Genomic DNA, 13,207 nt, shown 5'->3' with positions numbered 1-13,207 from the left:
ACAGATTGGTTGGTGTTCAAAAAAGCAGCATTAAATTTTCTGTGATGTTGATAATAGAACTCGAACTCAGGACCTGAGCAGTATCGCTTAGCTTTTATCCTCAAGGCTTGTACTCTACCACTTGAACCACAGCTTAGCTTCTAGGTTTTTGCTGGTTAATGGGCAATAAAACTCTCACAGATTTTTCTTCCTGGGCTGATTTCAAACTACAACCCACAGATCTCAGCTTTCTGAGTAGCTAGGATTACAGGCATCACACTGACACATGCTAAGAAGAAACATTATTGACGATTGAAAATTAAAACACTTTATAAAATGAAATTGACTATGGTAAAATAACGGAATTTAAAGACATAGCAAGAAATCAAAGAGTCTGAAGAGCAACTCAGAACGCAGAATGACAGCTATCAGTCAGAACCACGTTAGCAAATGAAAAGATATAGGCTATATATTGAAAAATTATTACCAAGAATTGGAAAATATTTTCCTACTATGGGAAACAAAAAAGACATCTTCACATTGAAAAGCCTTGATGACTGAAGAAAGGATACATAGCCAGAAATGCTCTATTGTGCTTCCCACCCAAAATTAAGAGAAAGAATCCCTAAAAATATTCAGGAAAAGACATTCCCATCTACATTGCTTGTCAGTCTTATTTAATACTAGAAGTCCCTGAGGAAGGAAGATAATTTTCTCTAGAATTTCATGCTTTATTAAATTCAAGTGGGAGAAAGAAAAAATTTCTAGTTAGAATTCTATTCACAAAGTTTTCCCTACACATATCTTTTGTGAAAATATTCCTGTGGGTATATACTTGGTAAAAACAATTCAGAAACCCCAGAGAAAACTATTAGATACAGAGCCAGCCTAATTAACTCCATAAGATGAAATTTTAAAAACATGAATTCTGAGGGGTATTATTGCACAGCTGGCCTAAAGATTAACTATTTGAACAAAACATATAAAAGAAGTTGAATTAGTCTAATGAAATCATAAAGGAACGATTTATTTCTAGCCAGGAGAAGTGGATTATACCTATACTCTCAGCTACCAGGGAGACAGAGATTGAAGAGGTGAATTTTGAAGCTGGACTGAGAGTGTAGTGTGGCCTCCATTTCAATCACCAAGCCAAGTGGGATAGCACGGACTTCTGCAGGAGAATCCTAATCTGAGGTTGGTCCTGGGAAAGAATACAAAATCTACCTACAAAATACCTAAAGCATAAAAGAGCTAGAGGCTGGGCTCAAAAAAACCTGGGAGAAGCTAGGTACTGGTGGCTCATGCCTGTAATCCAGGCAATTCAGGAAGCTAAGGGCTGAGGATTGAGGTACAAAGCCAACCCAAGCAAGAAAGCCTGTGAGACTCTTATCTCTAATCAAACACCAAAAAGCCAGCAGTGGAGCTGAAGTGGCTGAAGTGGTAGAGCACTAGCCTTGAGAATAAAGCTCAGGGACAGTGCCCGGGTCCTGAGGATAGCCCTAGGACAGGAACCAAATAAAAGGGGGAAGGGTAAGAGGATAAAATGCAGGCTTAGCACCAGGAGGCCCTAAATTCAAATCCTGTTACCATCAAAAATGTAAAACACCTCTGTATGGTATTCTCACAATAAAAAAATAAAAATGTAAAACAAGGATATAGACATATTTATTTTCATATAGCCAAAGAATAGTTGTTAAAATATTGAGACAATGAATTTTTTAGAGAATTATAAATCATAGTCCAAATATAAAACATCTTAGAATGGATTTTATTATTTTAATGCAAATGTATATATAGAAATTTGTGCAGTATGTAATTAAATATGTATATAATATGTATACATAATATGTATACAATATATAATTATATACTAAAATTATGTACTAATAGTAATATAGCTACACTAGACCATAGAGCTAAATATCAGTTTAAATATGTATAATTTTTAATTTCGTGAAAGATCATTAGATAGGTTTAAATTTAATATTTACATATTCATTTGTTCCAACCTTATTCATTTTCAGAAATAAGGAAGTGAAGATATAATAGAATTTCTACTCAGAATACACAAATACTGGGGCAAAACCCTGATTCAGACAGAATTGGACTTAAAGGAAAGAATGCACTTGTGTGGGAGGACATTAAGAACAACTTCTTTTGAATGAGATGTTATTGGAGTGGGTTATATCTGAAATCCCAGCTACTGTGGGATGGAGAGGATCATGATTTAAGGACAACTGAGGCAAAAAATTTCATGAGTCCTTTTCTCAATCAACAGCCGGATGTGGTAACACACACTTGGCATTCCAGCTATGAAGGAGGTTTAGATCGGAAGTTCATAGCTCCAGACCAGCAAACAGAAAAGACTGTGAGACAGCATCTCAGTGGAAGAAGTTAGACATGGGAGTGTATGCCTGTTGTCCTATCTAACACAAAAAATGTAAAGTGGGAGATTTATAAACCTTATAGAGACCTGGTCAAAGAGCAAGAACTATCTGAGAATAATCCATGCACAAAAGTGCTGTAGTCATGGCTTAATTATAGAATACTTCCCTAGTAAGCAGGAAGCTCAGGGTTTAATCCCAGTCTTGCCAAAATATAATAGTCAAAAGAATCCTTTTAATTAGTGTAATACAATTTATCATAAGAATTATTTGCACCAAACTCTGATCTAAGTTTAAGAAGAATACCCAAGATGCAAAAACTACTTGGCCTTCCTGAGAATTAGAGGTAAACGCTTAGAAAGTTTTCTGATCAGGGGGAAGTAGACAAATAATCCCTAGTGGGGAAGAGCTTGGAGAGTGAAAATGGGATCATCTAAGCAAGAAGAGAGTGGTGGAAGGTCTGACTGAGGATTATGATAAACAGGTCTAATTTATACCTAAGTTTAACAGCAAGCAAAGCATTCAAGAGTTCCAGGCCTGACTTCTCAGGGACAGGGGACTCTAGCAAGTACCATGACAACAAAGCAAAGTCATGCATGAAGCAAGGTAAGAAACCCCAACACCCTTGATTGGTACAGTATTCCTTGGGGATCTGGGAAATTAAGCATCTAGTTTATAAAATGACTCCAGCTTTGGGAGATTAGACATCTAGTTTGTGAGGCATCTCTAGCTTTGGGAGATTGAGCATCTAGTTTGCAAGGTAATCTCCAGGTTTTGTTATATAGTAAACCTCCAATAAGGAGGATTAGGTGTAAAGTTGTTCAAGAAACCTAGAGTAGGGAAGGTGTTCAAGAAAACTCCAAAAAAGGAGGTTGAGTGCACCAGAAATCTTAGGCATAGAAACCTGCCAAAAATGGGAATAGAACAGAGAACAAGGGGAACAAAGACAGAGTTAAGAAGGCTCCTTTGGTCATTTCCCTGTTAGTCCCTTGGGAAAATGTGTTAAATACAGCATGCTAATGTAAAGTTGAGTTCTGATCGTTGTCTTTCTTAATATTCTGTTCTTAGCAGATCTTATGTTTGTTGTTGGCCTCTTGATATTTCCACTCTGCTGTGGCATAGGTTTTCCTACTCTTTATTGCAATAAATTTCTGAGCCGACTGTGTTCTAAATTCTGTCATTATGCTGCTAACAATATAGAACCATGTGGTCAGCACTAGAAAACAAAGATGAACTTTTTCCAACGACCAATAACAAACAGAATTCAACAGAATGTCTATTCTTAAACAGATTACCAAGAATAGAAAACTTCTAAAACAATTTTGGTAATGAGACACATATGAACTGACTTTGTAATACTTCCTATATGGTCCTTAATCTTGAGGGCCCGCAAACATTACTGGGGGAGGGACTGTAGCCTACTGGGATTCCTGAGGGGAGGGCCAGATACTTCTCTCAAATTATTTTATAAACATTATAGAAGCTTAAGATGGGTCTAATGACCCACATCCTACACCCAAAGTGGGCATTTTGACTCACAAAGGACTCTGAATTTGCTAGGAGTTATTTTTATAGTCTCCACAATTTTAACCATTTATTTTAAACAGTGGCCTTAGTCTGTGTTTCACCGATTTTTTTAGACTAGAGCACTTTTCATATCAACTTATATTAAGGCCACATTATATTACACAGAGAGGTTAACTTTTTCTTCTTAAACCGTCTTTTATTAAGTCTTTAAGCAGACATTGGGGGACAGTAGGCTTACTATGGGACGAACTATATCTCTAGAGACTGAGATGCAAGAACAGTGGGTGCATGCAACAGACAGACAAAAGGACCTCAGATGTCTTGCAGAGACCAAATGAATGTTCTTGTCAGGCCCAGCATCTGACAAAGAATAGTCCCCCAAAACCAAATTCAGGAAAACCAAACAAGTTAACTCACCAAAGGACAAGTGAAAGAAATTAACGCACCAAAAATCTGACAAGGAAAAATAGGGGTGAAGAAAAATCACCAAGAGGCACAAACAAAGAACAAAGTCATAGAAGATAAGAGTTTATACAACAGACTGGTACCAGTTCCTGAAAAATCCAAAACTCTTTGCTGACATCTCAGCCTTAGAGAGGTTGTTGGAGGTAGGGGGAGGAGCATGTGATTATAAGCGATTCACTTCCACCATAGTGCAGATAGATGGATCTCCAGAAACAGAAGCAGAATCTTACTCACCTCTGGAGATCTGCTGAATGATTCCAAAAAGATTTAGTGGTGTGTGAGGCATCCATGGTCTGGCTGCCTGAGCAGCAGAAAGGCCCTGGGGCCCTAGGATATCTCAAAAGTTATCTCCTGTGTGCAGTTCCTGACCACCAGTGGCTTTAAGGAACCCAAGTAGCCCCTTGGCACTGAGATTTGGCTGTGGCTTCTAAGTGTTATACAGTGAGATATAGAGAAGCCACACTTTGAGGGGTCAAATCAGGAGTCTTTATTAAAAAACCAGCAACTGCAAGCAGACTCATGACCCCCCCCACCCCCACCAAAACTTGCAGTCCCAAATGTAGATAGTGCAAAACTTACAAAGACAAAAACCACATCAGGGCAAATGCTGTATGGTATGGGGATTAATAAAGTATGTTTACAGAAGAAAAACAGGTCAGTTAGGGAGTAAGGGAGCAGTTAGAGCATGTTCAAGGTGGTTATAGAAGTTATCTAGGGGTAGGGCTGAGAAGGTGGCTCAGTGGTAGAGCGCTTGCCTTGCATGCCTGAGGCCCTGGGTTCGATTCCTCAGCACCACATAAGCAAAAAGAAAAAAGCCAGAAGTGGCACTGTGGCTCAAGTGGTAGAGCGCTAGCCTTGAGCTGAAGAGCTGAGGGACAGCGCCCAGGCCTAGAGTTCAGCGCCCACGACCAGACCCCCCCCCAAAAAAAAGAAGAAGTTATCTAGGGGTAATAAACAGAGGTAAGGATTTCCCAGAGCCTAACAATCCATGACATATCCGAAGGTTTCAGAATGACCTATGCCCAATCTATAGTTCTTGGAAGTGAATGAAAGTTCCCTATTACCTACTAAGGTGTCAAGATGGCAATTGAAGGATTGACTCCTGCCATATTTCCCCAGGTCAAGCAAAACACCAGGCACTCATGTGCCTGTCTGCAAGCAGGCCACTGCAACCTTGGCTTAGCTGAAAGCCCCTTTACCCTAGGCAGATCATTCCATTCAGAGTCTGGCCAAGTCTTGGCCCCCAAGAGATCATAGCCTACAACCTGCTCTTGGCCTCCAACCCAAGCAGAGTATCCATTCCAGGCCTGGCCAAGGACACTTCCCTGAATCCCCAAGAGACCATAACCTTTTTTTGTTGTTGTTGTTGTTTTCTGCTTCTTGGTTAAGGCCCAAATAACCCAATCCCAAATCCACTCAACCACTGGAAGGTCTGTGCCCCTCCCTGGCAATTAACAGGTTTAGCCTGTTGAGAATCCACTCTATTCATTTTCCATTCTCCTCCATTTTCCTAACCGTGATGAGGACAAGATAGCATTACTTAGGCCCAGTATCCATATTTCATGATAAGCACTTTTTTGCCAGGAGGAGCCATTTTTCCAAGTGTTTGCTTCTGCAGGATACCTCTTTTTTCTATAATGTCCATTCTCAGCTTCTAGAGCACACCAATTGTTTGGAAACAGCAAGCAAGGTCAAATGGAGAAAGCAGCTCTTGTTCTTTTGTTTCCCCTCGTATAAAAACTACACCTGATGAAGGAGTACAGGGTTAAAACAGAGGAGATAGTGCTATCTTTCTAAATATACTGATTCTAAGTCCCTGGCTGCCACTCACCTTATTTTTTCCTAGTCTATCCTCCCTCAGTTAAATTAAGAGATTGCATAATAACTACTTTACACAAACATATGAGTTGTTTGTCCTCAACCAGACTTTAAAGATATTAAAAGAAAAAAGGGAACAATGTATATGGACTATAAATATGCATTCAAAGTGATATATATCTTTGGGAAATGTGGGCTGAGAGGAGATTAATTTAAACAATGCTTATTCTCCTGATGAAATTGTGATAGTTCATGTTTCAGAGCATCAATGAGAGGAGTCTGTTAAAATATAGGGAAATCAACCTTGGATTGTGCAAGAAATCTCCAGTGAGGTTGTGATAAGTGTAACAGGGGTGCCCAAGACATTGAATGCTGAGAAACAGGGCAATATTTGCCTGAAATTGCCAAGGCATGCCACATGGCTAGTTCCTGTCTTTATCTCGCAGATAGAAGCTCCACTAGGGAACATAGGCCAGAGCCATTGGGAGATACAGGTATGGGTGATATTCTCAGAACATTTGTGTGCCCAGGGATTTTAGGCCTTAAAGGACCAACTCAGGGAAGAAAAACCCAGGATTCAAATTGATGGTCTTCCTTATCTGTACTGGTCTTTTGGTCTTTCTCAGTTTCTCTCAAAACATGTGCTGAGTATTTCCTCAGCCTTCTCATCCCTCAAGGCAACAAGGACTGCTGACGCAGACTCCACATCTTGAGTTCCCAAATACTCATGTGAGCCTAAAGATTGCATCCTGATCATGAGTTAGAAGAAAATAAAATTCCAGCTGATCTAGAGCTATTTACTGAAAAGACACTGCATACCACAGAAAAGGATGGATTTGCTACACTGTCTTTCCTGAGGAAAGACAGTGGTCTGTGTCTTCTGGACCTGGAGGTAAGAAATTACTTTTAAAAGCCTGAAAAGGAGATTTGACACCTGGTTAAAAAGCTACTTGCTCTCTGGGATGACAGAGACCAGAGGGATTTAAAACAGCATTCTCTTTAAGATGTAGCTTAATGCCCTAGAGAGAGATTATCTGTCCTGCTATGATTAAGACTGATGTGGAATGGTCAACTGGAAATAGTCATTAAAATTGTTACATGGGAATTGGTTCATGAGAAACAGAGAAGCCAGACTTTGAGAGCTCAAATTGAGAGTCTTTATTAGAAAGCAGGTGACTTCAGGAAGACTCCTGTCTCAAAGACCTGCAGACTAGAATGTAGCTTGCACAAAACTTGTAAAGAAAAAATAATCACATGTTTGGGGTAGAGATCCAAGCCCAACAAAAACAAACCATCTAGGGGAGCAAGGAGCATTCTGTGTAACAGAGCTCTCTTGGGACCAAACAGCATGACATCAATGCATATTCCAAAAATGGCCTGTTTTACCTCTAGACTTTTCAGAGCTGGGTGAAAAACCTCCACCACCCATCCAGACTCCAGGATGACGGTGAGGACAAGACAATGTTACTTAGACCCAGTATCCCTACGTCATTACAAAACAAGGTTAAATATAGAAGCTTAGGAAAACAACCTGTGGCTGCCCTGAACTCCAGAACCACCAGCAGACTGCAGAATCCAAACACAGAAAACGCCCACAACGCCCAGCCCAGACAGAGACCAGAGGGGAGGCACCACAGCACCCATACCGGGAGAGCTCCCCTGGCACCTGGGCTCAGCCCACAACCAACGCGGATGAGCTGCAGGAGCAGCTCCATGGCTGTCCGGGACATGGGAGCCAACCTGAGAGTTGCTCTCACAGACACAGAGGTGTGCCGCAGCAGTGCTGGTCACCCCTACAACCAGCTCCCTGCTGGGGTGAACCCCTCCCCTCCCACGGGAGATCAGAGCTGGTGGTGACCCACAGATCTTCACACGGACCCCTCTCCCTCCAACCCATGAAGGAACACTACCCTTGAAGAGGACAAAGAGACCCGAGCCCTTCCTCCCTGCCCCCATCCCTCGTGTTGGATTCCAGCAGGAGGTCACAGGGGCTCACACGAGCTGGGCGCTAGAACTCAGGGTCCTCCACAGCCCTGGCTATCAGGGGATTACAAGGCTGGTCTGAGAATAAAAGTGCCCGCACCCACGGGTCCTCTCCCTTCAGGAACCACGAAATGCTTCTGCATGGCGGCTGCAGGAGAAACATTTCATCTGCTGGAGCAGCCAAGTGAACATGAGCGCCAGCTGCAGGAGGATCAACCTCCTATCCAGAGCACCTGCTGGTGCTGGTAGAGCACTCCCCCATCAGTAGCCCAAACTCATGCGTGTACAGACCCGCGACCTGAGCCCAGGAATCAAGCTCTGGCTGCTAGCAGAGCCTTCCCCTCTCGGATGCCTGCCCCTCCACAAACCTCATGCTTATGTCTCAGAGTCCTGAGACATTTCCAATCGAACAGCTTCTGGTGGATTGCATCCTCGGATCGGTCAAGCATTTGCACGTGCCCACCAGGTGTAGGAGGCCAAGTGTAGACCACTTGTGGGGACAGACACAACCCAGGGCCAAGGCACAAACAAAATCCTGTACCCCTGTAGGGAGCCCTCCTGAAGCCCCAATCCTAACCTTGCCAGCCCCCATTGCACTCTGGACCAAGCTCCTCTCAGCTAGCCGGAGACTGAGTGCATGCACAGGTGCTTGTTGGCTCAGTGACCCGGCATGGGCTGGCCTACCCAGTATAAACCAGCCCGGGGCAAATGAGGGCTGTCACGTCATTCTGGTGTGAACAGGCCAAGCTCAGGCCACGACCCCCACAATCCCAGGGCCCAAATACGTAAATCATAATGAAAGACAACATGATTCATGGACTATCAGGGCAATAAACCAAATCCCAAATCCAACAACAACCCAGGGAAGGACTACAGTGAAAGTGAAGAAAAGATGGAGGACAAAATAACCATTAAAGAAATGATGATGGAATTAGCCAAAGAAATAAAAGGGGAAATGTGAAAGCATCAAAAGGAGAAAGAGGACATGAATATTTACTTGGCAGGGGAGATACCATGATCACGAAGGTGGTTTTCCCAGGGCAAGGCTTATCTGTTACACTCCAGATGTGCTGAGCGCTGCGATTTCCCCAAATGTGGGAAACTCGACTGCATAATTTGTGGCATTCTTGCTGTCCCCTGGTAAGAAGAAAGAAAGAAAGAAAGGAAGAAAGAAAGGAAGAAAGAAAGAAAGAAAGAAAGAAAGAAAGAAAGAAAGAAAGAAAGAAAGAAAGAAAGAAAGAAAGAAAGGAGAAAGAGAGAGAGAGGGAGGGTGAGAGGGAGGGAAGAAGGGAGGGAGGGAAGAAGGGAGGGAGGGAGGGAGGAAAACTCAAGACAAAGGAAATCCAAGATTTCTTAAGCCGAGTGCTGGTGGTTCACACCTGTAATCCTAGCTACTCAGGAGGGTGAGATCTGAGGATCGAGGTTCAAAGCCAGGCTGGGCAGGAAAGTCCTTGAAACTCTTTTTTTTTTTTTTTTTTTTTTGTCGGTGGTGGGGCTTGAACTCTGGGCCTGGGCGCTGTCCCTCAGCTCTTCAGCTCAAGGCGAGCGCTCTACCACTTGAGCTACAGCGCCACTTCCGGTTTTCTGGTGGTTTATTGGAGATAGGAGTCTCACGGTCTCTCCTGCCCGGGCTGGCTTTGAACCACGATCCTCAGATCTCAGCCTCCTGAGTAGCTAGGATTACAGGTGTGAGCCACCAGCTCCCGGCCTTGAAACTCTTTAAATCACCAGAAAACCTGAAGTGGCACTGTAGGTCAAGTGGTAGAGCGCTAGCCTTGAGCTGAAGAGCTGAGGGACAGCGCTCAGGCCCAGAGTTCAAGCCGAACGACCAAAAATAAATAAATAAATAGACACAGTAAACACTTCATTAACAGGTGAAATTAATACTTGGAGAACTGATATCAAGACTATAAGGACCCATTTTCCACAATGCAAACACCAGTGGAAGCCATAGGTAACAGAATAAGTGAAATGGAAAATAGCATATCAGGAGTCAAGAATAAATCAGAAGAACTGGAACAGAAAGTCAAAGGCAGACTTATGTCGAAAAACAAACTTTACAACTTTTGTGGGGGGGAGGAGGGGACTGAGAGGGGAAGGGGAAACAAAGGAGGAGGCAACAATACTTGATAAGAAATGTACTCACTGGCTGGGAAGGTGGCTCAGTGGTAGAGCGCTTGCCTTGCATTCATGAGGCCCTGGGTTCCATTCCTCAGCACCACATAAGCAGAAATAGCCAGAAGTGGCACTGTGGCTCAAGTGGTAGAGTGCTAGCCTTGAGCTGAAGACCTGAGGGACAGTGCCCAGGCCCAGAGTTCAGACCCCACTACCGGACCCCCCCCCCAACAGCAAAAAAAAAAGAAATGTACTCACTATCTTGCCAATGTAATTGTAACCCCTCTGTATGGTATTTTCACACCCCCCAAAAAAACAAAAAACAAAACAAAACAAAAAAACACTTAGAACTTACCAAAGGGAAATCCAAGAATTGGCCAACACAGCCAAGAAATCAAGTCTATGCATAATTAGAATCAACGAGGGAGCATAATTGAATCGAGGCGTGAAAAATTTATTTGGTATAACAATAGAATTATTCCCCATCTTAAGAGAGAAAACCTTACCCACCTAATAGAAGTATATAGAACCCTTAGTAGACAGGATCCAAGGAGAAATATTTCTAGACACATCATAGTAAAAACATTAGACTTGAATAGCAAAGACTTGGTTTTAAATGCTGCAAAATCAAAGAAAGAGCTAGATTACAATGGAAATAAAATGAGAGTCACTGCAAACTTCTCCACACAGTCCCTCAATGCAAGGAGAGCCTGGAATGGTATTATCCAAATCCTGAAAATCAACAACTGCCAACCCAAACTGTGACCCATTGAAGCTATCATTTATACTTGACAGTGAAACTAAAACCTTCCATGACAAACAAAAATTAAAGGAAGTCATGAACATCAAACTGCATTACAAACAAGTCTAAAGGGAGGAATACAATCTGAAGAAAACAAACAAAATCAAAGAAACACATCAGAAAGAAACCACTACAAGACAAATTTAGTAAGCACAGGAAAAGAAAAGAAACAAAATACAGGAAAACAAGTAAATGGCAAGAAAAAGACACATTTCCATAATAACCCTAAACACTAACAGACTCAATTCCCCAACAAAATAAAAAGAACAGCAGATTGATTCAAAAGTAAAAGATCTATCCATTTGTTTTCTGCTAAGAGACCAATCTCACAGCCAAAGATAAAAACCAACTCTGAGCAAAGTGTTGGAAAGAGATCTTCCATTCAAATGTACCCTGTAAGAAGACAGGAGTAGCCATATTACTATCTGATAAAGTAGACTTTCTAAAATAAATACAAAGAGACAAGTAAGGACATTACATATCAATAAAGGGAATGATGCCTGAAGAAGAAATCAGAGTGGTCAATATCTATGCACCGAGCAATGGAGTACTTAAACATGTTAAACAAATATTCTCAGGCTTACAGAACAAAATAGACTCAAATACAATAATATTGGGAGATTATAACACCTTACTCTCCTCAGAGGACACATCAACCAAACAAATATAAACAAAGAAGCCTCTGAACTAAATGACACCATAGTAAAAATGGACTTAACAGACATCTGTTTTCTTCCCAACAACGACCTAATACACCTTCTTCTCAGCAGCCTATGGAACATTCTCAAAAATAGATCATATCATAGTACACACAAAGAACCTAAGCAAATGCAAGAGGATTGGCATAATTCCTAGCATTGTATCCAAACACAGTGGAATCACTCTAATTATGAAGAGCAAAACATACTGCAGAAATTACTCAAATACATGGAGATTGAACAACACACTGCTGAATAACAACCAAGTCACAGAAAAGAATCAGGAAGAAATTATAATATTCTCACAACTCAGTGGAAATGAAAACACATCACAATGGAACCTCTGGGATAGAGCAAAAGTAGTGCTGTGGAGAAAGTTCATAGCACTAAGTATACCTATGAAAAAAACAGAAAAAATTCAAGTAAATAACCTCCTGATGCAATTGTAACTGCTAGAAAAACAAGAAAAACTCAAATCTAAAGAGACTAAATGGAGAGACATAGAAAAGATTAGGGCAGAAATCAACAAAATAGAAACTAAAAAAAAAACTGTCCATAAAAATCAATGAAACAAAAAGCTGGGGATATTTTGGAAAAAAAATAATAGAATTGACAGACTACTTGTGAGATTAATGAAAAAAAGAAGAGAGGAAATTTATATAAAAAAGATCAGAGACACCACAGGAAATATTGTGACAAACACCCAAGAAATCCAAATAATTATAAAAGACTACTTTCAAAACCTATACTCACTAAGGAAGGAAAACCAAGCAGAATTTCTAGGAACATACTAACTGCCTAAACTGAACCAGGAAGATATAAGCCAACTAAACAAACCAATAACATACAAGGAGATAGATGAAGTAATCAGAAGTCTTCCAACAAGGAAAAGCCGAGGCCCAATGTTGACTAACCACTGAATTCTGTTAAGACTTTTAAAGATGAACTATTATCAATACTCCCCAAGCTTTTCCAGGAAATAGAAGTAGAAGGAACAATCCCAAATGAATTCTATGAAGCCAATATCATACTCATCCCCAAATCAGGTAAGGCTCCGAGAAAAAAAAAAAGACAACTATGAACTAATTTCTCAGATGAACACTGATGCAGATCTCCTCAATGAAATATTAGCCAAAAGAAATCTAGAAACTAATTTTAAAAATCTTACATTATACCAAGTAGCCTTTATCTCAAAGATGAAGGCTGATTTTGTTAGTATTATCCCCACCTTTGTTCCTCAGTACCACCCATTCCTAAGCTCTGCCCTGCCCTGGAGTTCTGGCCAAACAGCTGGCCACTCCCTGTCTCCGCCCAGACTCACCTGAGCATGCACCTACCTCACTTCCTGCCCCCAGACACTCCAGTTTCCTGTAGTGGAACTGATGCCTTGTGCTCCCTCTCCTTGGAAATATGCCCCCTCTAAAAACCTTATAATA

At 41.4% G+C, this 13,207-nt stretch overlaps 1 pseudogene; it reads left to right on the top strand.

Moving 5' to 3' along the window:
- Positions 1-9,145: 9,145 nt before the first annotated feature.
- On the top strand, positions 9,146-9,287 carry LOC138806549 (U1 spliceosomal RNA; annotated as a pseudogene).
- The last annotated feature ends 3,920 nt before the right edge of the window (positions 9,288-13,207 follow it).

Source organism: Dipodomys merriami, unplaced genomic scaffold (assembly GCF_024711535.1).
Source record: "Dipodomys merriami isolate MVZ:Mamm:240054 unplaced genomic scaffold, mDipMer1.0.p SCAF_40, whole genome shotgun sequence".
In the NCBI taxonomy this organism is placed as follows: Eukaryota; Metazoa; Chordata; class Mammalia; order Rodentia; family Heteromyidae; genus Dipodomys; species Dipodomys merriami.
Note: the sequence above shows the minus strand (reverse complement) of the source record. Positions and strands in the feature narration are given on the sequence as shown.